Consider the following 24,823-nt stretch of genomic DNA (forward strand, 5'->3'; position numbering starts at 1 on the left):
GGGGCAGTTCTCATTCATTCCATTTTTCCCTGCGCTACCTTAAAGGACTAATAGTAGAAAGTTCCAAATTGACCATCATCTGGGATATTTTACCATACTTTCTTCAAAGGTTGATAAGACAGATCAGGAAGGAAATACAAGATCTGAACAAGCCAAATAACAGAATCCGCCTGATCAGGGGACACAGAACACTGCACTGTAGGACTACTGAATACACGTTCTTTGCAAGCAGATGCCAAACATTAAAAAAAAAAAAGACCAAGCAGTTTACACAAGTGTAAAAGTATTGAGATTATATGAGTATGTTCTCTGACTGATCATGCCTTATCTTTTAAGCTGGAATCAAGCAGCAAAATGTAACCAGAAATTCTGTATATTCAAAAAATCGGAATTATACTGCTAAAATAACACGTCAATGAAGACATCATAGTGGAAGCTAGAAGCATCTAGAACTGTAAGCAAATGCCATGTATCCAAACTTGTAGCATAAAGCTGAGTACTTGGGCACAGGTGAGCTTGTGATGGCTGGGAACTCAGGAGCTGCCAACTGAACAGCAAAGCAAGTCCACGCCGAAGTGAATGAGGAGAAAGAGACAGCAGAAAGTAATGGAATAGCATACTGCAAAAGATGGAGTCAGCACCACCAAAAATGTCATTACCACAACCAATAACACTGATTGGGCTGTGGTGAAATTTGTCAATGGGAAGAGAGAGCACAGCCAGGCTCCATGGCGCATGTCTGTAATCCCAGCACCTGAGGAGGCTGATGCAGGAGGGTGGCAAGTTCGAGATCAGCCTCAGCAACTTAGAAAATAAAGCACAAATCTGCTTCAGGAATGAAAAGGGTGCATGACTTCAGGTACCACAGACAAGAGGAAGATAAGATGATACAAGCAACTTTTTGCCAAAAATCTGGAAATTTAGTTAGAATATTAAGCTCCCACAAGAATACACCTTTAAAAAACATAAAAATTGTTATATTAATGTGGTAACATGGAATGTTTTGATACATCCATACTTTAGGTAATGTGAAACATATCTGTGCCTTCAAATAGTTACCATTTCTTTCTTTTTGTTTTTTAGTTGCAGTTGAACACAATACCTTTACTTTATTTCTATGTGGTGCTGAGGATCGAACCCAGGGCCCCATACGTGCTAGATGAGTGCTCTACTGCTGAGCCACAACCCCAGCCCTCAAATAGTTACCATTTCTTTACGGTGAAAACTTTAATTTACTCTTACCTCTTGCTTAGTTTTCAGAATGAAAAGTGTGTGGCCCACTTAGACTTGATGAGATATTCAGGCAATCTGCATTACTATTCTTTAAAAAAGTTATCCCTTATATTTCCTCCTTTGCCCTCAGGGCCTCTTTTTGACCCCTTTCTCCCAGCACACACACATTTGAATAAAGTTCCTGATGAGGAAACAGGCAAAAAAAAAAAAAAAAAAAAAAAAAGACACCTTTAAACAGAAGCAATGAGAGAGAAAACCAGAGCAGTTCTATACCAATGAAAAAAATTGCTTCCATCATGAAACATCTTTCCGTAAAAGAAGCCGCAGGCCCAGAGGTGGCATGGGGACTTTCTACCTCCCATTTGCAGGGAAATTATGTCAACAATACACAATCCTCTCCAGAGGAACAGAGAAACATGGGCTCTTTAGCTGGTTTATGAGACAAGCATAACCTTGAAACTGACTTCAGAAGCATAATCCAGAGAAGAAAATCACTGGCCAGTCTCAGAACATGTACACAGAAGCAGAAATCCTAAATAAAATATTCCCAAATCACCCATCCACGTATAAGAATAATAAAACACCATAACCAGGCATAGTGGCACACTCCTATAGAATCCCAGCTCCTCGGGAGACTGAGGCAGGAGGATTGCAAATTCAAGGCCAGCCTGGTAACTTGTTGACCCTGTCTCAAAATAAAAAGGGCTGGGGACGTACCTCAGTGATAGTGCATCCCTGGGTTCAATCCCCAGGACCAAGAAGAAAGAAAAGAAGAAGACATCATGGCCATGTTTGATTTTTGAAATTCAAGAATGATTTTTGACAATTGAAAATCACCAATAGTAACTGGCATTCCTACTGAAGGAAGAAAATTGTGATTATCTCGATGGCTATAGAAAGACCATGTGATCAAAGCCCACACCTGTACGTATTCTAAGTAAGTTAGGATGAAAAGGGAAATTTCTTTCTTTGGTAAAAATTGCAAACAAACAAAAAAAGCTTAATACTTAACGGTGGCATATTTAAGTGTATCCTCAGCCTGGGAACAAGAGAGGAGTCCCCTCAGACACTATTATCAGTCTTATACTATATATTCTAGCCAGGTCAGGCAGGAAGAAAACAAAGGTTTGAGGATTAGAAAACAAGGAACAGGAATCACCACTCCCAGGTAGAATGTGCACAGAATCAGTCATATTGCTGAAATTAAAAAAAAAAAAAATTAATGAGCTTATAAGGTAACTGATAAAAAGCCACACCAAAAATAATTTGTATTTTCATATACCAACAGAAGTTATAAAATCAAAATTATTTAAAATTTTTCATTTGTAGCAGAGGGAAAAAAATCAAGAATCTAAGAATAAACCCACTAAAGATTCATGTGGAGAAAACTTGAACACTCCCGAGGGTTTCCTTCATTCCTTACTCCTCATAACAACTCAGGTAGCCTCAGTTTACAGGTGATGAAGCTGAAGCACAGAAATGTTAGAGGCATGCTCCAAGTCGCACAGCTCTGTGTGTGAGTGTGTGTGTGTGTGTGTGTGTAAACACTGAAGTAATCAACAGAAGAAAGGCACAATCCCCCAGCATGTTTTCAAGTCTTGGGAGGTTCTAACAGGCAGCAGGGGCTGAGAGCTGATCTTGGGGGCAAACGCAGAACAATCCCCCTCTGTGGTCAGGGTTCCCGTGGCCTTTCCGCTCCCCTCCCTGCTTGTCACGGGGAGTTCCCTGGCCCAGCCAGACAGGCTTATGGCACTTCTTCAGAGGCAGAAGTTCACCGTGATGGGAGGTGGGTTGGGGAGAGGGACCACAGAGCCCTGTAATAGGCAGGGGGCAGCTGCAGGGGTGGGGCATGTGCATGGCACCGGAGCCCCCCAGGTTCTGGGGTCAGTGTCCCCAGCTGAGAATCCTCCTACTGGCCTTTGCCCCTCCCTCTCCCAACCCCACAATGAAATTTATCTCTCTGGATCCCAGCCCCTTGGAAATTCTCAACTAGGGAGCTGATTAAATTAGTCCATTCTATTGCCTCCCCCTCCCCCACCGCAGGAAATATTTGCATTTTACCAGAAACTTTCAATGGACTCTCAGGCTGCTGTGAGCAGAAAAGGAGGCTATTTTTGGTCTGAGATGTCTTTGCTTGTCCGTCAGAGCACACAGAGACGCTTTCTGTATGAGATCTAGGGCAGAGCCGGCAGGAATTCCTGTTCAGAGGAGAATGCTGGTGCAAGAAGAGGGGCTTCAGTTCCAGCGCCTCAGAGCCATCTGCAGGGAAGGGGAAGCAATTACAAACCAAAGCTAAACTAGCAGGTGAAAAAAGGCTGAAGGAAAGCTGAGAAGCCACAAAGTCCACCCTTCCTGTCCCTAAACACAGGACCACTGTAAAGATCCTGCGGTTGTGTCTCTGCAGCTGCCCTGTGTGTCACTGGACAGGGATGACCATATGCCTTCCTATTGTCAGGTCTGTCTTCCTGAAGCACAGCCAGATCCTCACCACCTTCTCCAGCTTGGGGTGGGGGGGGCGGGGGTCCTGCATGTCCCCCCACTGGCTGTGGAGTCAAGCCTATGCCTCACCCTAGCTCTGGCACCTCCCAGGGGCTGCCTCAGCTCTGAGTCCAGAAACCACTTGACTTACTGCAATCTCCCACAGAGAGAGTACTGTGGCTGTGTACTTCAGCCAGCCCAGACTGCTCCCTATTTCTTATGCATACCTGAGCCCACACATTCTTCCTTACTGTTCTCCCTGCCAGAAGTACCCTCCCTCAAATTCTCAGTTGTATTTGTCAAAGCCCAACTCAGTTCCTACCTCCACCTCACAGTCAGAACTGATAGCACTAATAATGATGATGGCTAATGTTTCTTAAGCACGTACTACATCCAGGGATTTTACAGTAAGGACTTTAAAGACAGCGAATCCTCACAGCAATCCTATGAAGTTTGTTATCCCCATTTCACAAGTTCAAAACCCAAGCATCTGAACAGTTCTGTAGCTTGTCCCAAATCACTCAGCCAAAAGGTGCCGCACAGGTGAAAATCCAGGTGGGACTCCAGGTGCACTGTTCACTGCTACTCACTACTGCCCCCTTCTGTTGGTTTAGCCCAAGTGTTCTATGTTGCTTGTACATTTATGATTCTAATTACTGGAACTGGCACTCTTTATTTATCATCTTTTTACTGCTCGACATTTGGCTTGTGGTGAACATATTTGTGTCCAAGGCTTTCTTCTTGTTTTAAAATCCCCAGAGATAGAATCACCAAGTATGTACCATTTCGCGATCCAGATAGGGAAAGTCAAATTACTTTCCAAAAGGGTTTCTCCATTAGTCGGATGCCGCAGTCCAGCTGCAGCAAAATAACCGGGGGGTGACGAACAACTTGTGCACGTTGATACAGCAGGAGTGGGAGCCGTTTATTGCAGGACAGGAGCAGTATTTATACATTCCACACAGCTTATCTAATTAGCATAAACTAGATACATCAGTCAACCAATAAGGAATCTCCACACTTAATGGCTCGCTTTTGTTACTTCTCAAACCACTCCCTCTGGCATTTTGCCAGGCACCATCCAGACTTGTTTATGAACTCTAACATTCCCCTGGCAAAATGCCAGGTGTTATTTTGACTTATTTACAGACTCTAACAGTCGGATATATCTGTATTAATTTTACAAATTCCATCATGTAGTGAAATTAATCATTTTTTCTTTAAAATCTACAGAAAATGTGAGAGGATAGTATAATGAATATCACATATGCTTAATCTATAACTCACCAATTGTTCATATTTGGCCAGAGTTCCATTCATATTCTCTGTCTCTCTCTCTCTCTCTCCCCGATCCCTACCCCTCTATATAAGAAGAATTCTTTCTTATTTGCTGAACCATTTGTAGGTAAATTTCAGACATCATGACATCCCCAAATCCTTTATCACGTATACCCCAAGAAAACATTGTATATAATAATAATAATAATAATAACTACATATTACAACCCCAAGAGACTTGATATTAAATAATATTATTGAATAATGTATAAACTATATTCAAAATTTCCCAATTCTGCCAATAATGATTTTATAATTTCTTTTTGTCCAAGTTCCAACTAAGGACCATGGGCTGCATCACCACAGCTCTTCCATTTTTAATATCTAGAACCACCCCTTTCCCTTTTTTCTGTTATGATGTTGACATTTCTTAATAGATCCGAGCAGTTGTCTTGTACAGTGTCCCATCATCTTGATTTATCTCGTTGTTTCTTCATGATTAGATTCAGGTAAAACATTTTTAGGAAGTGTACTTCATAGGTGTTGTTGATTACTTCCTATTCTACTCATCCCAGTATAGATGATGATAAATGCAGTTGCTCGGTTACAATGTGTGTCAGTCAGCTTTTCATCACTGTGACAAAAATACCTAACACAAACAACTTGGAGGAAGAAAGGTTTATTTTGGTTCATGGTTTTGGATGTTTCAGTCTGTGGTTGGTGGGTTCCTTTCCTCTGAGCCTGAGGTGAGGCAGAACACACATCATGGTGGCCGGGCATGGCAACAGAAAAGCTGCTCAGGACATTCCGTCTGTATTTACTAGACTCTATCTTCTGTAAAAAGGAACTCTAACCACTGCTACTCCTTTTAGTACATCATAAACTCATGGCTTCTTTTTTACTGTATTTATTTTTGAAGCTCAAATTGTCCAAAATTTGGCCAGTTGGGTGCCAAACTGCTGTGTGCATCCTGCCTCTCCTTGAAAACAAAAAAGAATCTTATTTTTGGCACAACAAGAAGCCAGGTTCCCCTTGTGCTTTCCCTGCCCCGGGCGTAGAAGGGAGCACTTCCTTTAAGGCTTGTTCCGCTTCAGTGAAAATGCTATTGAGAAACTCCAATGAAGCACTGGCAGCGCCACTCGACTCCTGTGTCACTGCAGCCAAGTACACAGATACTGGCATCCTCTGTTCTGTCTCAGCCATTCTTCTTTCACTGCCTGAACTCAGAGTCTTATTGATTTTATTTATTGAGTCCCAAATGGCAGCACCAAGTTCCCAGGGTGCAGCCCTTATTATCCACAAGGTCTCTTTAAGCCATTCTTTGACATTATTCTTTGCTAAGGAAAATGGACATGTTTGAAAGCTTATGTGAAAGACAGGAAAACCTGTTTTTAGAAAACTTTGACAATCTTTATTCATTGGTGTCATTGAAACTTATGTCACCCTGAACTTAAATGTCACCTTTTCAGTAAGACCATCCCTGTCCTCCCAAGTAAAATCCCAATGGGGCTCCACAGCCCTCCCGGCCCGGCACCTCCACCTGACTTCGCTCCACAGCACTGGCTAATAAGATACTGCTTTCTTCACTTGTTCTTCCTGTGCCAGCGGGGATATGTGGTCCCTTTGTCATTACGACTCCCCCAGAGGCTACAGCAGTGCGACCACGTGGCAGGTGCTTGATAAACATTTTGAATAAATTGAATGAATCAATGAATCAGTGGCTCTGGAGGCTAAGACAGGAGGATCACGAGTTCAAAAGGGTGCACTAGCCAAACCAATAAATCCTTTCATCTATTAAAAAAAAAAAGAGTATCATGGTGCCACCGCAGAGCCCAGAAGCAACCACTGTTAGGGGCTCTAGCAGAGGCCACTAGGAGAACCAATGATCCATTGATCATTCCTGGCAGGGAGAGGCTGTGGGAAGCAGAGGGTGGTTAACTAGAGCCTGTGACCTCTGACGAAGACAAGTTCATCGAGGCCTCCAAGAGCCCCAGAAAGGAAACTAATTTGAGGACTTGCCACAGTGGGCTTCATTTTGCGGGGCTGAGCAGGAGCGCTTCCAGTCAAATCTGAATCTCCTGAGACTGATCTCCCCAGAACTCACGTTTCTGCCTCACACTTCTGTCCATCGGCTACGATGCTAGGTGTCCTCAGTCCCCACACACTGGGAGCCTGAGGCCAAAGGAAGGACAGGGTGAGGGACTCACCCAGAAGGGGACTGACACAGGCAGCAGCTCCAGGTTCCAGTGAGAACATCACCTGGTGGATGCGGTGGAAGGGATTAGAAGTAGGTGAAACTAAAATCCCACCCACATTAAGACTGTGTAAACCTCCAGGTCTTATGTGAGATGAATCTGTATCTTGAAAACACCTTACTATTTGCATGTGGCTCAAATGAGAGCAACAAGAATGGAACCGCAAAATGTGAAAGTTTTGTGCCGGTTCCTGTGAGTTTTTGGAGGGCGACCCCCCGACCTGCCTGCTCTACCCTCTGCTCCCTTTCCTGCAGGTGAGAGTTGGTGCCCGCCCTTCTTTCATTACTTCATGGGTCTCTGCTGCACCATGCACCTCAGAGTGCTGCGGGGCCTCCAGGTGCAGGAAAGACAGGAAGGTGCCTGCCCAGAACTGCAATTCCTGGCTTGCCAAGGGCTCTTCCTCCAACCCTGGCAAGGACACCTGGCAGAAGAGCCCATCAAAAACTACATGCTGTGACCCCAGTGGCTCTGGAGGCTGAGACAGGAGGATAACGAGTTCCAAGCCCAACTCAGCCACAAAATAAGGCTGGGAATGTGGGTCAGTGGTTGAGTGCCCCCTGAGTTCAATCCTCAGTGACCAAAACAAACAACTACAACAGAAAAGCACACTGTGTCCCCCCTGACCCTGGGGAAGGGCTGAGGAAAACTACACAGAGGCCAGTGAGCAGCCTTCAGCCAAGGCCCAGGGAAGGAGAAGGTGTTCCCACCACAGGGGCAGAGTGGCCGTGGTCCAGGCCAGCCATGGCCTGTCTCCTGGCCCTCACTGGACCAACTTGTTGTAGGCTGTTTGGTGCCACTTAGGAGACACACTGTCTTCTTGGCCCCCACCTGCCCTGATGCCTTCCCCAGTCAGGTATGTTCTAGCCATTGTGCCTAAAACCAGTGGTGGGGACTGGTGGGTAGGGGACAAGCAGGGAACCTCAAGAACCACCTCTGAACACTCCTAAGTTCAGGCCGGTCATCCACTATTAATTCGTGCTTCGTGAGGGAGGACGGGTGGCCCCACTCCCCTAGGAAGGAGAAGAACCAGGTTCAGAGGGAGAGGTTGTCTCAGATTCTTCTGCTGAGGGATGTTTGAAAGGCCTGCTGTCACCTGCTTGTGCCCCAAATTCATACAGTTCACATGGCATCCCAATTCCCAAGGTGACCGTACTGGAGTGAGGAAGTGATTTGAGTTAGATGTGGCCATGAGGTAGGACCCTCCTGAAAGGATTTGTGCCCTTATAAGAAGAGACACCAGAGTGCGCTCCCCCTCCTCTCTCTCTCCCCCTCTTCCCCCCCCCCACACACACCTGTTAGACATAGCAAGAAGATGGCCCATCTGTAAGCCAAGAAGCAGACTCTCACCAGGAATCAAATTGCCCATCACCTTGATCTTGGACTTCAAGTCTCCAGAACTGTGAGAAAATTAATTTCTGTCATTTAAGCCACCCTGTCCATAGAACTTTGTCTTGGAACCCAAGCACACTAAGACAAGGCCTCAATCTGAATGTGCTAGGTATGAGCATGGCCTGAATCCCGGGGGCAGCAGAGCTGGCAGGCCATGAGTGGTGTGTGCAGAGCTGACCACGTTCCAGGCCCTGTTCTGAGCCGCCCACTCACGTAGGTGTGACGACAGCTCTCCCAGGAACCCCTGGGCAGGGGCACTGGTTCCCTCGGGAACTCGGCTTCTCAGCTGAGGTACAGCCCTCCGCCCGGGGCTAGAGGACGAGCGCATGCTGCAACCAGGATGTAAACTGAGGCACAAGCTGTCCAGCTGTTCCGAATCTCATGTCCCCTTCTGTGAGCCCGGCGGTGTGAACCCAAGGGTGCTGCTGTTTCATGAGCCAACCCACAGAAGGCTGCTCGTGGGGGCTGACTGGCTGGGAGCTCCAGACGGGCAGGGACTGTTATTTAGAAGGACGCTCCCTCATCCCCCCATGGAAACTAGGAAAAGTAAGTTTTAGACCAGATCAATGAATCCCCGCTACCGTTATCTTGAAGGTCCTTCGGTCTCGGTGTCTCAAGCCCAGCTGCAACGTGGGCGGCCCTCAGGGAAAATGCAGGGTCCCGAAGGCTCAGGGCTGAGCTTCCTGAGGGCTCCCAGCTTCCAGGCTTCCTCTCAGCTGATCTTTCCCATCCAAGCTGACCCCCATTTCCACGCCTCGCCAGCCCACGCCAGGCCTGTCCCCCCAGGAAGCCGACTTGCCTCTCAGGCTTGGGCCTCCAAGGTGCTGCATGTACTTGGCTAAAAGTTCCCCAGACTTGATTACACTTGAGGCAAACCCAATTAAAAGCAGGCCTCCTTTGGGAGGCAGTCTGTCCTCACGGCCCTGTGAACAGGGACACAGGCCTAAGGAGAGTGTCGCGCAACGGAGGCACCACCACCACTCAGAGGCCTTATGGACCAACCCTTGCTCTATGTGACCTGCCTCTACAAGCTTCTCGGGAGCGACGTCCCCCCAGCCTACGTGACTCCCCAAACTCTGGAGTCCCTCTCAATTCTCTTCCTTATTCCTTAGCCCCATGCTTCCTCTTCTTGGGTCTTTCTGCCTTTGCTGTGACCTCTGTTGATACAACGATCCCAGGAAGGAGAGGAGAATGTTCTGGAACACTCCTGGAGGAGGCTTTTCCTCTGCTCTGTTTAATGATATTGAAGGACATGCCCATAAGCTAGTGGTTAAGACAGACAAATAGACCTGACACCAACAAGCACGTGCGAACACTCCGCTGGTTAGGCCCACCCACCTTCTCAGCGGGCCTAGCTGCGGACACCTGCCCTCTCCACTTAGCCCCGCACACTCACCCACACACTCACCCACACACAAACACACTCCCCTCCTTTCCCTTCATTCCCCTTTGTCCAATCCAATGAATTTCTATTCTCTCCTCTTCTTATTGTGAGTCAGCATCCACACATCAGAGAGAACATTCAGCCTTGGGTTTTGGGGATTGGCTTATTTCACTTAGCATGATAGTCTCTAGTTCCATCCATTTACTGGCAAATGCCATGATTTCATTCTTCTTCATGGATGAGTAATATTCCATTGTGTATATATAACACAGTAAAATAAGATTTAATTTTTTTTCAATTAACTTTAGTGAATATCTGTGTCCAGCAAGTGACAGGCCCTAAGCTATATTATTTCATCATTGTGCATCATTTAATTTCATCCTAGAACCAACCAATAAAGTACTATTTTGTCCTCATTTGGCAGAGGAGGAAACTAAGCTGAGATAGGTACATCAACTGGTCAGCCTACCAAGAAGGGGTGACAGGCTGCCTTGCCCTGAGCATCCACTCTTATCCATAGGGCCAGACTCTAGCCACAACACCCATTTGTTTGTGGGTTGGTCTCAGATGTTCTTGCAGTATCTGAGTTGGTGCAGTTTGCAACTTTGTGTAAGAATAAGCAGATCTGGAGCCTAAAGGGTAGTAAAGACATCTATTGTCGACCCAGTGACTTTTTACCAGGAGGATTTTTTGTGTCACTGTGTCACATTGTTTCTCAGCACTGTAGTCTGGATTTTATTGGGCAGAGTGTCACAGTGGAGCTCCTGGGCTAGTTCCTGTGCATGTGGTCAGCTGGAACCTCAGGTGACACTTAACAGCTTGGGGCCAACTGAGGGGCAGATTCAGGACATTCTCAGCCTCCTTGGGTCTCTGTCACTGTTACTCTCTCCAACATCAATGAGGGACATCTAACAGGACCCCAGAGAACCTACATTCTTGGCTTCAGATGAATCCACCTCCCATTCCTCACCCAGATTCAGCTCTTGACCCCCCTGGACCTTTCTTCAGCAGGAAAGCTGATGGAAACCTGGGGAGCCATGCAGGGGAGTAAGAGGTGCATGGACCCCGAGTCTCCCTGTCCTTGAGCATATAGTGAAGACACCTTCCGCCAGGAGAAAATATCGAGGAGAAATCGAGTCATATCCATGCAGGATGAGGGAGTCCTCTTGGACACAGTCCTGCAAGGGCACATGACCTTAAACAGGCTGCAATCCAGGGAGCCTGTCCTTCTCCTCCACCTCTTGCTCGATGCTGTTGGAGCCCAGCCCATCAGAACCCATCTTTCCGGGTCCAAGGGAAGCCTGTGTGCCTCCAGCGAGCTTCACCCCGTTTGCGTGGAAACGTCTCCGGTGGTCCAGGCAGAGCAGCCTCCCCGCAGCCTTTGGCCCTGGGGTCTCAGTCGACACTTCTTCCTCTGTAGCATCATCCTGGTTTGATGGGGAACATTTATTATGGAGAGTGAATTTGGAGGAAAAACTTGTAGGGCCTGCGGCTGCCAATTTCTTTTCTTCTAGTGGTGAGGAATGAGGTGAGGCTCAGCCAATGGGCAGCACCAAAAATGAGACCACGTGGGTGTTGGCAAGGTGGCGTGGTGAGTGACTGACAGCAGCTGGGGACTTGCAGGGTGAGGCCTGCACCTCACAGGAATCCTGTTGAGCAGGGGCTCTTGTGCATCTCTGTTGCTCTCTCACTTGCAGCATTTTGAACAAAGACAGGGCAGCCTTGTCCTCTGGGAATCAGTGGCCAGGAGGGGCTGGTTTTCATCATGAATCTGTGCTTTTTCCTCCAATGAAAATCACGAAAATGGAGTCTCAGGCCACAGTTACAGCCACTACAGATGGGTAGAGCTCTGGGCTCCAGCCTCTTCTGACCCACAGGGACGAGCCAGGGTCCAGGAGAGTGACTTGTTCAGTGGGGAACCAGGCCAGTTGGATCCTCTGCGGGTAGGAGAGGACTAGTAGGTTCTAGGAGGTGAAGGAGTTCTGAGCAAAGAGCTGGGGGCTTAATTCATGTTTCTAATACTACCTCCGTGGCAGAGAATGGAGCTATGTTAGACAGGTACCAGGGGAAAGAGAAGCAATAGAATGGATGGATAGGAGGATGAGGGATGGATGGATGGATGGGTGGGAGGATGATAGATAGATAGATAGATAGATAGATAGATAGGGAAATAATTATGGGGATTGACTCATGCAGTTATGGAGGCCAAGGAGCCTCAGATCCGCCATCTGTAAGCTGGAGACCCAGGAGGGCTGGTGTTGAGACTCAGTCTGAGTCTAAAGGACCAGCAGAGCTGATGGTCCCTGTCTGAGGTCACATACTGAGAACAGCAGGGAGTGGTGGGCAGCTCTGGCATAAATCCCAGAGTCTGAGCCTGACAGCCAACAGCACTAATGTTTGAAGGCAGGAGAAGATGATGTCCCATCTCAAGAACAAAGAGCACGTCTGGGGCTGTGGCTCAGCGGTAGAGTGCTCGCCTAGTGTGTGTAAGGCCCTGGGTTCGATCCTCAGCACCCACAGAAAAATATACAAATAAAACAAAGGTATTGTGTGCAACTACAACTAAAAATAAGTAAATATTTAAAAAAGAATAAAGAGCAAATTCCCCAGTCCTCCGCCTTTGTGTTCTCTTCAGCCCTCCGTGGATCGGATGATGCCCGCCCACATGGGTGAGGTAGAGACCTCTACTCAGTCTACTGATTCCAATGCCCATCTCTCCTAGCAACCCCACTGCACACCCCAAGTAACACTTGCTGGCTATCTGAGCATCCCTGAGACCAGTCAGGTTAGCACCTAAGATCAACCATCACAGAAGTTTACTCAGGTAGCCAGGACAAACATGAAAGGGCATTAACTCAATGAATTCCTTGGGACGGCTTGCTTTAGGAAGCAGGGCAGAATTAGGCGGTAAGAGTTTTATCAGGTGGTTCCTGTGAGAGATTTTTAAGAAGTGGGGGGAGCTGTCTCAAGCCTGATGTGCCTGAGACCCCTCTGAGGGGAAAGCTGGGGTGGGGGAGCAGGACCTGGCAGGTGGAGGCTCGAACCTCAACATACAATCTCAGCAGCCCAACCGGGAGCTCTGGAGCAGAGACAGCCGATCAGGAAAGTCCTGTTCTGGGTAGAAATAGCCACCCTCGCACTCTGTCGTGCTCAGTCATTGATGGGGGACTTCCCAGAAGGACCGTGGGCTGGGATGATGAGCTGAGGTGGATTCTGAGGACAGAGAGGACTGAAGATCAGTAGTTCACTGTTTTCCTCACAGATGAATGGCTTGGGTTTGGAAGGGAATCCGGGGTGCATTTCCACGGTTCGCAAAGACAGATGGAGATGCAATTTGGCCTCAGGAATATCAAGAATCTATGGTTCATCTGATACCAAGATCCTCCATCTCTCATCCTGCTTCTCTGAGGTCAGCTCCGTCCCCCTCACTGAAAACCAACCTCGTGCATAAAATAAATATGGCCTATGAAAGCTTCCGTGGTTTACTTTTATGTTTTCTGCTACCCAAAACTCACATATTCTCTGGTCCAAAGTTCCAAATCCTGGGGAAGGGTCTAGTGGAGCCAGCTAGGTTTGGGTTCCCCCTGCTGGACCATTCAGCAGGTGCCAGGGACAGGACCACTCAGGAGCATGGCAGCTCTGTCATAGCCACATTAGTGAAGGAGGAAGAAAAAAAGAGGCCCTTTTTCCAGAATAATGATTTTTTAAAAATAGTTTTCTACTCCAAATAGTCTACACATCTTGCCTCCACTTCCTCGCTTCAATTAACCCTTCAAACACGTGCACTGTAAGCTTGCCCCCACCCCTCTGCTGAAGCAACCTTCTAAAGGGCCACCAGCTCCTCCGTAACTAATGAATCGGGTTGTCCTCTAGAATGTTCAATAGGAGAGCTGCTCATATAAGGTAGGGTCTGGCTGTACCGCCCCGGAGTAGATATTTGAGTCTCTCTGACCAGCCTGAGGGCCAATGACCACCTGTTTCTCCTATAAATGGGGGGTGGGGTGAGGGAGATGCCATCCAAGGTAAAACTATGTGACCCCATCCCCGGATCATAGCTGAGAAAACTAGGGATAAACTCGACCTTTCTTAGCCAATCAGGTATTCTCTTCCGGGAATCTGAACTGAGGAAATCAATCAGTTGTGGAATGACTATACCAGTACCCAGTGTGGAAGCTGTGGGGGCCACTGTCACCGCGCTGTGTGAATTTCTTAAGACTCAGGAAAGCCGGTCCACAGAGGAGGAATCCACAGATGTACCCTGAGAAGCTGGGTCAGAAAACAGCCTGCCCATGAGACACAAATTACAAACTGAACCCCCAGTGCAGGGTGCCACCCGAGGGAGGTGATCAGATAGGAGGGTCTGTCCTTATGGGTGGATCAAGGTCATTTTTGTGGGTTGGATTATTATTGCAAGCTCAGGTTTGTTATAAAAGCAAACTGGGCCCCTTCTCTCTCTCCCTCTGCGTACTCCCCTGCCCTTCTGCCTTCCGTCAGCACAGGACGGCACAGCAGGAAAACCCTCATCAATGCCGCAATCTTGGATTCCCAGCCTCCAGAACCATGATCAAAGACATTTCTGCTTATTGTCGATTACCCAGTCTCAGGTATTCTGTTACAGTAATACAAAATAAAGCAGTTGTTTGGGGTACACCTGCCGAGTAGCTGAAGGGGGGTTATCCAGACTGTGTGTTGCCCTCACTGGGATACAGTGAAGCCTCACACGGATCCACACAGGGAGAAAGAGCCTTAGAAGGACTCAGAAAAGCACCTCGTGAGAGAAAGAGTCAATACTCCAACAGCTCCCACCACACAGAGTATCTCTGTGCCAGATGACAGCATGGGTTGAAAGAGGTTTTCTTCTCCTTCCCCTCACCCCATCCTTGGGGTGTTCACTGGGGCCCAGGAGTGAGGAGTAGGAGCAAAAAAACAAATAGACACTGTGGAGACCTGGACCTCTTTCCCATCAGTCAGCACCATGTAGAGATCAGCCCAGTGGGACCGAGAAGAAGCTTCCAAGCAGACGAGGCATTAAAGTTTTGGTTTAGATCAGGCGGGACTTTGTGGTCACTGAAAAGGAGACTGTTCAAGCACAAAGTTTAGGGTCCACCTAACACGCGGTCCAGAGTGGGAGCAGGAGATTGTTGAAAAAGATGGCCAAGACTCCCCCTCCCCTGGACGCTCACTACTTGATCATCGAAGACTCTCTTCCCACCTCTTGAACCTAGGTGGGGCGTGTGACTAGATTTGATGGAAAGAAGATGGCAGACATGTCGATGTGTAATATCTGGAGCCAAGGACTCTCGGGCCCTCTTGGAATAGGGAGCTGTCATGTTGAGGTGCCCAGGCCAGCCTCCCTGAGGGAGAGAGAGAGGGGCCCAGCCCAGGGCTACCTCCAGCCACCAGGAATCAGAGTGGGGCCATCTCGGCCCCTCGGGTCTAGTCAAACCACAAAAGCTAAAGATTACTGCAACTGCATGAAGGACCCAGGCAAAAAGGCTATCAGCCGAGCCTGGCCCCCACTGCAAACCCAGAGAACCAAAGAAAGGCTTGTTGCTGAAGTCACTCAGATTAAAACTGATGGTTGCACAACCGAGAACTGGTGTGGTAGGAAAGACAGAGCTGCAGAATGAGTTTTAAATGATGATGGGCAAAAAACCTAAAGTCGCCTCCTGCTTGCCACAGCCAAGTGTATTAATCAACCAACCAGTTACACTGGCACAAGGTGCTGGATCCCTGCAGTGTATCAGGTAGGTCCGAGATTTTCCCGCCAGTAGTTGAAGGAGGTCATCCATGCCTAGGCACCTACTTGATTTAAAATAGATGATTCATGTTCCTGGAACTCTCCCTGCCCCCTCTCAGCAGCATCACCCTTTGGACACTACCCACAGAGCCCTGGAAAGCTTTCTGCAACCCTCCTGGTGGCAGCTGGCACTGCCCCCCAGGAGGCTGCTGCCACTCAGGGCTGAGGAGAAGCCAAGACCTTGACTGGCAGTAGAGACGGGGGTGAGGGGCCCACGGCCTCTGCTTTGCTTCCTTCCTAAAATGAAGCCACACACAGCAGGGGAGGCCTGGGCCTCGGGCTGTGCCACGCCACTGGGAGGTGGAAAGGATGGTCCACAGACTGCTCTAACTCGAGAGCCCGCCAGCAGAGTGCAGGGGAGCGCTTCCGCCTCCAGCCCAGGTGGGCAGTCCTGCACACCATCCCAGCCCAGCAGGTGGGTTGCTTGGGCCTGGTTTGGGGGGTGATGGTGGAAAGCTGCTTTAGGCTATTATGAGTCCTGATCTGGTCCCAGGCCCTTGGGCCAAGCCAGCGGTGGGGTTTAGACTCCATTCTCCCCTGCCCCTGAACAGGAAGGGGATGCAGACCTGGAGGTGTTTCTGGAACCCAGACTCAGTCACAGGAAAACACAGAAAGCTGCTAGCAAGGGCTGTCCTGCAACACCATGGAGCTGATCCTCCTCCCTGCCCACTCTGCCCCATGGCACCCTCTCACCTTCTCCAGCCTTCAGTTGTCATATGTGTGGGATGAGAGCAGGGGTTCTCTATCCAGCTAGAGGGACTTTCACGTCCCATGCATGGGTTTAAGGGCAGGCCCCGTACTCTCCCTTGGGTTTAAGGGCAGGACCCATACTCTCCAAAATGAGATATTATTCTTAAAGGAGTGTCCATGTTTATTGCAGCCCTATTCACAACAGCCAAGGTGCCTGTCAACAGATAAATGGGTAAAGGGTAGTATATAAACACAGTGGAATATTATTTGGCCATAAAGAAGATTATTCTCCTGTCATTGACAGCAAAATGGGTGGAACTGAAGGACATGATGTTAAGTGAAGTAAGCCAGATGCAGAAAGGCAAGTCCTGCATGTTCTTTCTCATATACAGAAGGTGGAAAAGTGGACCTGAAGGTAAACTAGTCATTGATCCAGGTTGGGAAGGGTGCCGGGGCGAGAAGGGTGGATTTGACCAGTATGTGCTGTACACATGTGGAAACGTCACACTGAACCCCACTGATTCGTACAATGATACAGGTTAAGAATTTTAAAAGTGTCTGATGGTCCATGAAAGTTTATAAACTGCTGACCTAGAAAATTCCCAGGACTCACAGGCACAGTGCTGGACACCTGTGATCCCAGCAACTTGGGAAGCTGAGGCAGGGGGAGCCCAAGTACCAGGACAGCCTCAGCAACTAAATGAGACTCTGAAAGGTAAAAAGGGCTGGCCATGTCGCTCAGTGGTAAAGCACCCCCCGGGTTCAATCCCCAGTACAAAAAAAAGAAAGAAAAAATCCTGGTCCTCTCACCACAGAGCCTGCCACGGGTGACAGGGCTGGAAGGGCCCATTCAGGTGGGGAGCAGCATCTAAAAAGCCAGACAGGGTAGGAAGTGAGCCCACTGTTCTGGAGAGGACCTAGGGAGGTCACAGCCCCTCTGGGGAGAGCCTCACCCACCCCAAATCCAGCCCAGGTGGGAAGACCCCGAGGGGCACAGGGGTGACACCTGGAGGGTCTCCTGAAAGCCCTCCAGTGAGACCCTGGAGAGAAATTCCTGCAGGACCAAGGGGCTCTGAGCCCCAGGGAGCTCTGTTCTGTGGGACTGGAGGAGAGCCCCCTTCTGGCTTCTGCAGAGCCGGAAATAGAATCCAATTTGCGATGCCCCTAATGATGTTACATAATGACATTACATAAGCCCATTACATAAATCAAAGTCCCTCCATTGACTAGAATGTCCCTGCCCCGAGGCTGACCTAATCCCATGCCTGAGGGCTCTGTCCCTGTCAGGGCAGTTGTATGAATCTGTGTCCTGCAGCCCTCTGTCAACACAGGCTTGGGGCTCTTCCTCCTCCTGCTGCCCCAGGCAGCTTCTCTACCCTCAGTCCTGGTCAGGCACCACGCGGCCTCTTCCAGTCCACTGTCCCAAAGAGCACCGCAGAGGGCAAGTCCTGGGCATCCATGCTCCTCCTCTGAGGACTTTTTATTCCCCTGACTGAAATGGAACAATTGTCTCTGATTACAGAAATTTCAAGAATCAATGGGCGAGGAGCAGTTTAAGTCTTCCTGTGGGAGTAGAGGGAGCCTGAGGCCTTGAAATTCATCCTAACTTTAGGGAAGGATCCTGAGTCCTTGGGGCAGAAGGAAACTTTCCCTATGAGAGGCCCATGTGTCTGCAGGGCCCGGCCCCACCCCGCCCACCTCTGCAGGCCCCTCCCTCTTCCTCCAGACACGGTGCAGAGCCCACCCACCAGCCCACCTCCCACCACCCCCCAGCTCCCCTCCAACCCTCTTACCTCAGAGGCAACCTCACCCCATGGGGCTGTCTCCCTCCTCCCTCCATGTCCATCACAGAGACCCTAGCACGCACACACAGTTTTCAGTCTGTCTCCTGAGAGGTCCAGCGGTTACTGTCGTGTCCAGGCTATCTCACTATCGAGAAGAAAACGTAAGTCTTAAGATCACTTGTAGAATAAAGTAACACAAATAGAGCAAAGCAAAATGCTTGTCCTCTTCCGGGTTGTTGGAATGGCACTCTGCATCTCCAAAGCCAACTCTTCTGGCACAGCAGGGTCAGGTGCGAGAGCTCCTGCTGGTTCCTCTGAGGGTGCTGAGCTGGCCTAGCCCCAGCCCTCCCGACACAGGAGCATTTCAGCCCCTCCTCCTGCAGCCTCCACTCAAGTTCCAGAGCTCACTCAAGGTCCCTGATATGGGTGGAACTGCATCCCCCAAAGAGATGTGGCGAAGTCCTAACTCTACCCCCACCTGTGAGTGGGACCCTATTTGGAAAGAGGGCCTCTGCAGACACGATCAAGTTGAGATAAGGTTGTTAGGAAGGCCCTCACTCACTATGACCAGTGTCCTTATAAGAGGAAAAGAGACACGGAGTGTCAGGTGAGGTCAGCAGACATGGCAGTGAGGTGCCTGCAGGGGAAGGAGAGGTGGGGAAAGGAGAGGGACAGGTCCCCCTAGAGCCCGCAGGGGGAGCGTGTGTGGTCCTGCCCACCACAATTACAGACCTGGCCTCCCCTGCCGTGAGAGGACAGACAGACCCCTGTCATGTTGAGCACCTGCCTTGTGACACTTGGTAAGGGACCCCAGAAGGTGCGCGCAGTGCTGCCAGGCACAGCCACCCTGTGCGCGAGGCAGATAGCAGAGAGCAGAGGGGCAGGAGACTTCCAGCAACTCTCAGACACTGAAGCTTGGTGTTCTGCCCAGGTTGGGTAGTGTCCCCTATCCGTAACACATGGGGACTCTTCCCAGGTTCCCACCCACACATTCCATGAATACAACCCGAGATTCGCCACCTTCTTCCTTCCATGTCCTCCTCGCTCCTCTTAGCCTGGCCTGTCTGCCCTGCCTGGTGTCCCCCCAACATCATCTGCCAGGACACCAGTCACCTTTGCCCAATGCCTCTGTTCAGGATGTCACATCATACATTTCCCCCTGCCTGGCAATTCTAAATGTTTGAAACAGTGGCTGACATCCAAGCCTTGACACAGACCATGCCTGTGCCCTGGGGTGTCTCTGCCGTTGACAATCACTCCTGGAGGTGAGCGCCTCAGCCCACCTGCAGTGGCTTTTTCTCAGGTCTCTTCCACCCCCGCCCCCCACTGGTTACTTGTGGTCCTGGTGTGGGGGAAGGAACCCTCTCTCTTCTCCCAGGAGACAGACACCTGCATGCTGCAGGTTAGTGGGACCAGGTGGCCTGGCTGGCTGGATACCCAGTCCCAAGAAGCCTACAATCCTGGCAAGTTAACTGTCTCCTCAGAGACGCCTCCTGACCCACCAGGCATCATTCATTGCTTTTTGCTCTGCGTCGCATGACCCTTTTTTACACTCCTGTCACACTCTGACCCACTGGACCCACCCACGAGTCTGTGAGTGCTCTGTGAGGCTCCTCTCTGCCAAGGGACAGTAGAGTCTGGTGTTGAAAAGTCCCCGCTCTAGGGAAATGCCAATCAAAACTTCCATGGGATGCCACCTCACATCCATAGGATGGCCACTATCAAAGTCAGAAATGGCAAGTGTTGGCCAGGATGTAGTGGTCCCCCTGTCCTCAGGGGTATGTTCGAAGACCTCCAGGGGGTTCCTGGAGCCATGGATAGTGCTGAACCTTATGTATACTATGTTTTTCTCAATATATACATATCCATTGTAAAGTTCGATTTGTAAATTTGGCACAGTAAGAGATTAACAACAATAACAAGCAATAAAATAGCAGAATTATAATAATATACTGTCATAAAAGTTATATGAATGTGGTCTCTCTTTTATTATCTTACTGTATTATATTGACCCTTCTTGTGATAATATGAAAAGGAAGTATTTTATAGCCTCTTTGGGGCATATCCGAATTGCCAGAATCACTAATCTTGTACTTCATGTCCATTATTACATAAGGCTCACTTGAACACAAGCACTATAATACCACCACAGTTGATTCAGTGATGGAGATGGCTACCAAATGGCTAACGGGTGGGTAGCATATATAATGTGGATACACTGGACAAAGGAATGATTCACATCATGGAAAGGGTGGGAAGGGAGGTGTGGGATTTAATCACATACGAAGAACACTGCACAGTTTAAAACTTATTAACTCTTTATTACTGGAATTTTTCACTTAATATTTTCAATCTGTGATTGATCACAGGTAGCTGAAACTTCAGATAACTGAAACCACAGAAAGTGAAGCCATAGATAACGTGGTAGGGGACTACATAATTGGAACACTTGAGCACTGCTGTAAAATGGTATGGCCACTGTGGAAAACAGTGTGGCAGCTCCTCAAAAAATTAAAAACGGCATTACCATGTGATGTAGTAATTTCACTTCTGGATTTATTCTCAAAAAAGCTGAAAACAAGGACTCCTGTTCACAGCAGCATTATTCACAACAGCCTTTAGTTGGAAACAACCCAAGTGTCTATTGACAGATGAATCAGTAAACAAACAGTATTACAGATGTACACTGGAATATTACTCAGCCTTAAAAAGAAAGGAAATTGGGTTTGATCACCAGCACTAAATAAATAAATAAATAAATAAATGAAGGAAATTCTAATACATGCTACAACATGGATGGAACTTGAAGACTTTACACTAAGTAAAATAATCCAAACAAGTATTATGTGATCCCACCTATATGAGATACCTAGACTGGTCAAATTCATAGACAGAAAATAGAATGCTATTTACCAAAGGCAGCACGAAGGGGAGAATGAAGAGCTGCTATTTAATGGGTACAGAGTTTCGGTTTTTTAAACTGATGCTAATCACTGTACACACTGATGGGGTGTGATGTTTTGGTGCACACACACACAATGTGTGAAGAACTGAGTAATCATCATACTTATCACCTCCAATATTTATTAGTCCTGCAGAGGAAGGTTTTCTCTGCACTGACACTAAGCAAGATAACCCCTTCTTCTCCCTAACCTACAATTACAAATAGCCGACCTCTTGTGGCCTGAACCCCTTGCACGTGGTCTTGTGTTGATCCTGGGTTCCTGTGCCTCCTCCTTGTCTGTTCCAGTCCTAGCACCCTTCAAGATTCCCCCAGGACCCCTCCTCCCTCCATAAACCACCCCTCTCCACTCCAGCCCACACCCTACCCTATCCTGAAGAATAGGAGGCAATACATAGACCCAGCTCACTACACATGATGGTCTAGGTGGATCATGAAACCCAGCCTTCTCCTCCAGCTGCAGCCTGGGTTTACCAGTCAGAGACTATGGCTCTTACTTCAGTCTCCCACAGCACCCGCCATGCAGGGCCCATAAGTGAGCCACAAGTGTGTCATACATCTAAACAATCAACTCCAGGGGACATGAGCTTTTGTTTTGTTCTCTACAACATTTGCATAGGGCTGGGTAGAGTTGAAAGCTCAGTCAATCTTTATGAGTGGCAGATTAAAACGCCAGAGTTTCCTGCCCGCCTGAGTCAGTCAAGTTGGACACACCTGGAATCTTTCTGACTTAGATTTGCAGATGTCTCCTCTTGACGTTGAACCCTGCAGACAGAGAGGAGATGTGGGAGATTGGGTCACCCAGGAAGATTCTTGCGTCCTATGAATCACGTGACAGGTTTATTTCACTAGAGTCTGGACAGAGTATTGCCAAAGTCTTCTCACTTCACTTTGCTCCACCTCCACCCCTGCCAAACACCCTCTCCACCCCTGCCAAACACCCTCTCCACCCCTGCCAAACACCCTCTCAATTACCGATTAGTTCCCCAGACATGGGGTCACATAGATGGGAAGCAGCATTCTGGGCATCTTTCCAACACAATGCAATCCATGGCCCGTGTGGTTTATTGAAAACACACAGGCTGGCTCGTTCACTGACCACTTCCCCTCCTCCTCAAATTGAAAAGACAGCAGCAACTTGGGGAGCTAAGTTTATGGATACTTTGGGTGTCTGTTAATTGGTGCCTATGTGCTAAGGAGCCTGATGAGCCTAGGGATGAGCTGAAAATCCCAAACAGGCAAGAGACATATTAAGTAGAACTCTCTATTAACTAGAACTCTGCTCCAGTCTCTGGGCTCCTAACCTCCCACATAGGAGGGCTGTGCTGTCTTCTGTTGTTTCCCACCTCTGCCCATCAAGACAGCCAGCAGAACACTATGGGCTGAGTTACATTTCAGATTCCTCACATCTTGCATATCTAAATCAGAAGGAGGTTAGAAGACTAGTGTGGGTTGAAAGAAGGGAGGGACCCAGAGAAAGGACACAGAAGAGATAATGTGTCCACTGGACACGAGTGAGTCCCTGGCTATCAAATATAAAGAGCACCTGAGTCTATGGCCATGCAAATTCTGGAAACTAATAGCAAAGAGATAGATGACGCCCAGCTCACCCCTCTGAGATGGGTGGCAGTGTGTGCTATGATGTGAATATGGTTTGTCTGCTCCCAAACATGATTACTACTGTAGTGCTGGGAGGCGGTGCCTTCAGGGAGCGATTAGGTCTTTTAGAGAGATCAATGCCTTTCTCACTGGTTGATGCTCCTCTCGGTAGAGAGTTCCCTATCTTGTAGGACTGGTTTCAGTCACTGTGAAAACAGTCATTACAGAACAAGGTTGCCTCTTGTGTTTGGAGCTTTTCACAAACATCCACTTGCCCTTCTGGCTTCTGTCAGGTTATGAAGCAGCATGGGGCCCTCACCAGTGTGACCAACTGATGTTGGGTTCCCAGGAGCCAAAATAAATGTCTTTCCTTTTTAAATTACCCAGTCTCAGATATTGCATTGTAACAACAGGAAGTGGACTACATGCATTTTTGTCTTTGGGATGCAGAGAACTGAAGATCCTGATAAAAACTAAGTCATGGATAAAGACTTAGGCATCACTAGGTTGAAGCCTAGTGGGGTCAGCCAACCCCCACCTCCACCCCCAGTGCTTCTTATCTGTAGTGGCTATTATAATCCAGGGGAACTTGTTGGATGTCTACATTGGGTGAGTGAATTTGGTAATCTCCCTCACATTCGAGAGATGGAACAAAGTTTTCTAACCTGTTAGGAGAGACAGGAATGTGGAGGTCACCATCAGCTACCAGGACCACCAGGCAGAGCTTGCTCTCTCCCTTCCTTTGCTGTGCACCAATCCAAACTCAAGCTATGCTGTTCCACATTTTACCCATCTCCTCCTCAAGGTCTGTCTGCTCCCTCGGGTGTTCAGAGTCCTTGGAAAGCCGTCAGCACTTATGTTCAGTCATGGACATAGACGTCTCATCTCCACCAGAAGGAAAGTTCTTACAGATAGGTGTCTGTGGTATAGAGTGGCCATTGTGGGCCTAGTACATACTAGGCACACAATGGCCACTCTATACTCATTACCTACTTTTTTTGGGGGGGGGGACAATATTAGGGAAAAGTAAATAAACTGCAGCTAATTAATAAAAAAAATTCTTTTCTGTATGAAAATAGCAAATTTGCGCTTTGCTTCTCAGAGCACTGTGACATACTGATATGTGATTCTAAAGTAAATAGTTTGTGCCGGGATAGTTGGACCTGGGATGGCTCATACCTAGGGTGGCATGGGATATGCGCTGATTCCAATGAGACCACCATCGATGGCGTCTAGACAGGAACCTCAGCCCTTCACTGCAGACAGGGCACATTTTTTGAGCACACATCTTCTGTTTGGGTCCCCACCAGGCTTGACACTAAGCATATGGACTATTTGTAAACAAGTTCAAAGGACAAAGATATGCCTTGTAGAGAATCTTTGCGAGAGGGAAAAATCCTGGAAATATCTGGCACGTGGTAGGTCTCACCAAATACACAGGATCTCAAAGCTGTTCTTACTCAAGAATTCCAGAATGTTTAGAGAAGGAAAGGCATTAGTATAACCAACGCAAATGTTGTTTTCATGTGTTTGAATTGGAAAGTCTGTGAGATTACTTTTCAGCAGAATCACAAGTCACTGCCTAAAAAGACAGGTAGGCAGTTTCAGAGACAAAAGCCAGGCCAGGCTTTAGGAGTGGCGAGACTCCCATCCCTCAGTCCAAGGAGACCGGCTTCTACTGCCAAATCTTCTAATTTTCACAAGAGGAGCTAGAACTCAGATTTTTATGTGAAATTTCCAGATATTTAAAATACTCTGGGGGTGCTTTTTTATGGCCACCCCTACATTAACCAGGAGTCACCTACTCATTCATGACTGCAGCTAATTAATAAAAAAATTCTTTTCTGTATGAAAATAGCAAATTTGCGCTTTGCTTCTCAGAGCACTGTGACATACTGATATGTGATTCTAAAATAAATAGTTTGTGCCAGGATAGTTGGACCTGCATTCATGCCCCGCCCCCTGCCTGCC

The sequence above is a fragment of the Marmota monax genome, unplaced genomic scaffold (assembly GCF_021218885.2).
Source record: "Marmota monax isolate L192 unplaced genomic scaffold, Marmota_monax_Labrador192_F-V1.1 WCK01_AAM20220418_F8-fsc00193, whole genome shotgun sequence".
In the NCBI taxonomy this organism is placed as follows: domain Eukaryota; kingdom Metazoa; phylum Chordata; class Mammalia; order Rodentia; family Sciuridae; genus Marmota; species Marmota monax.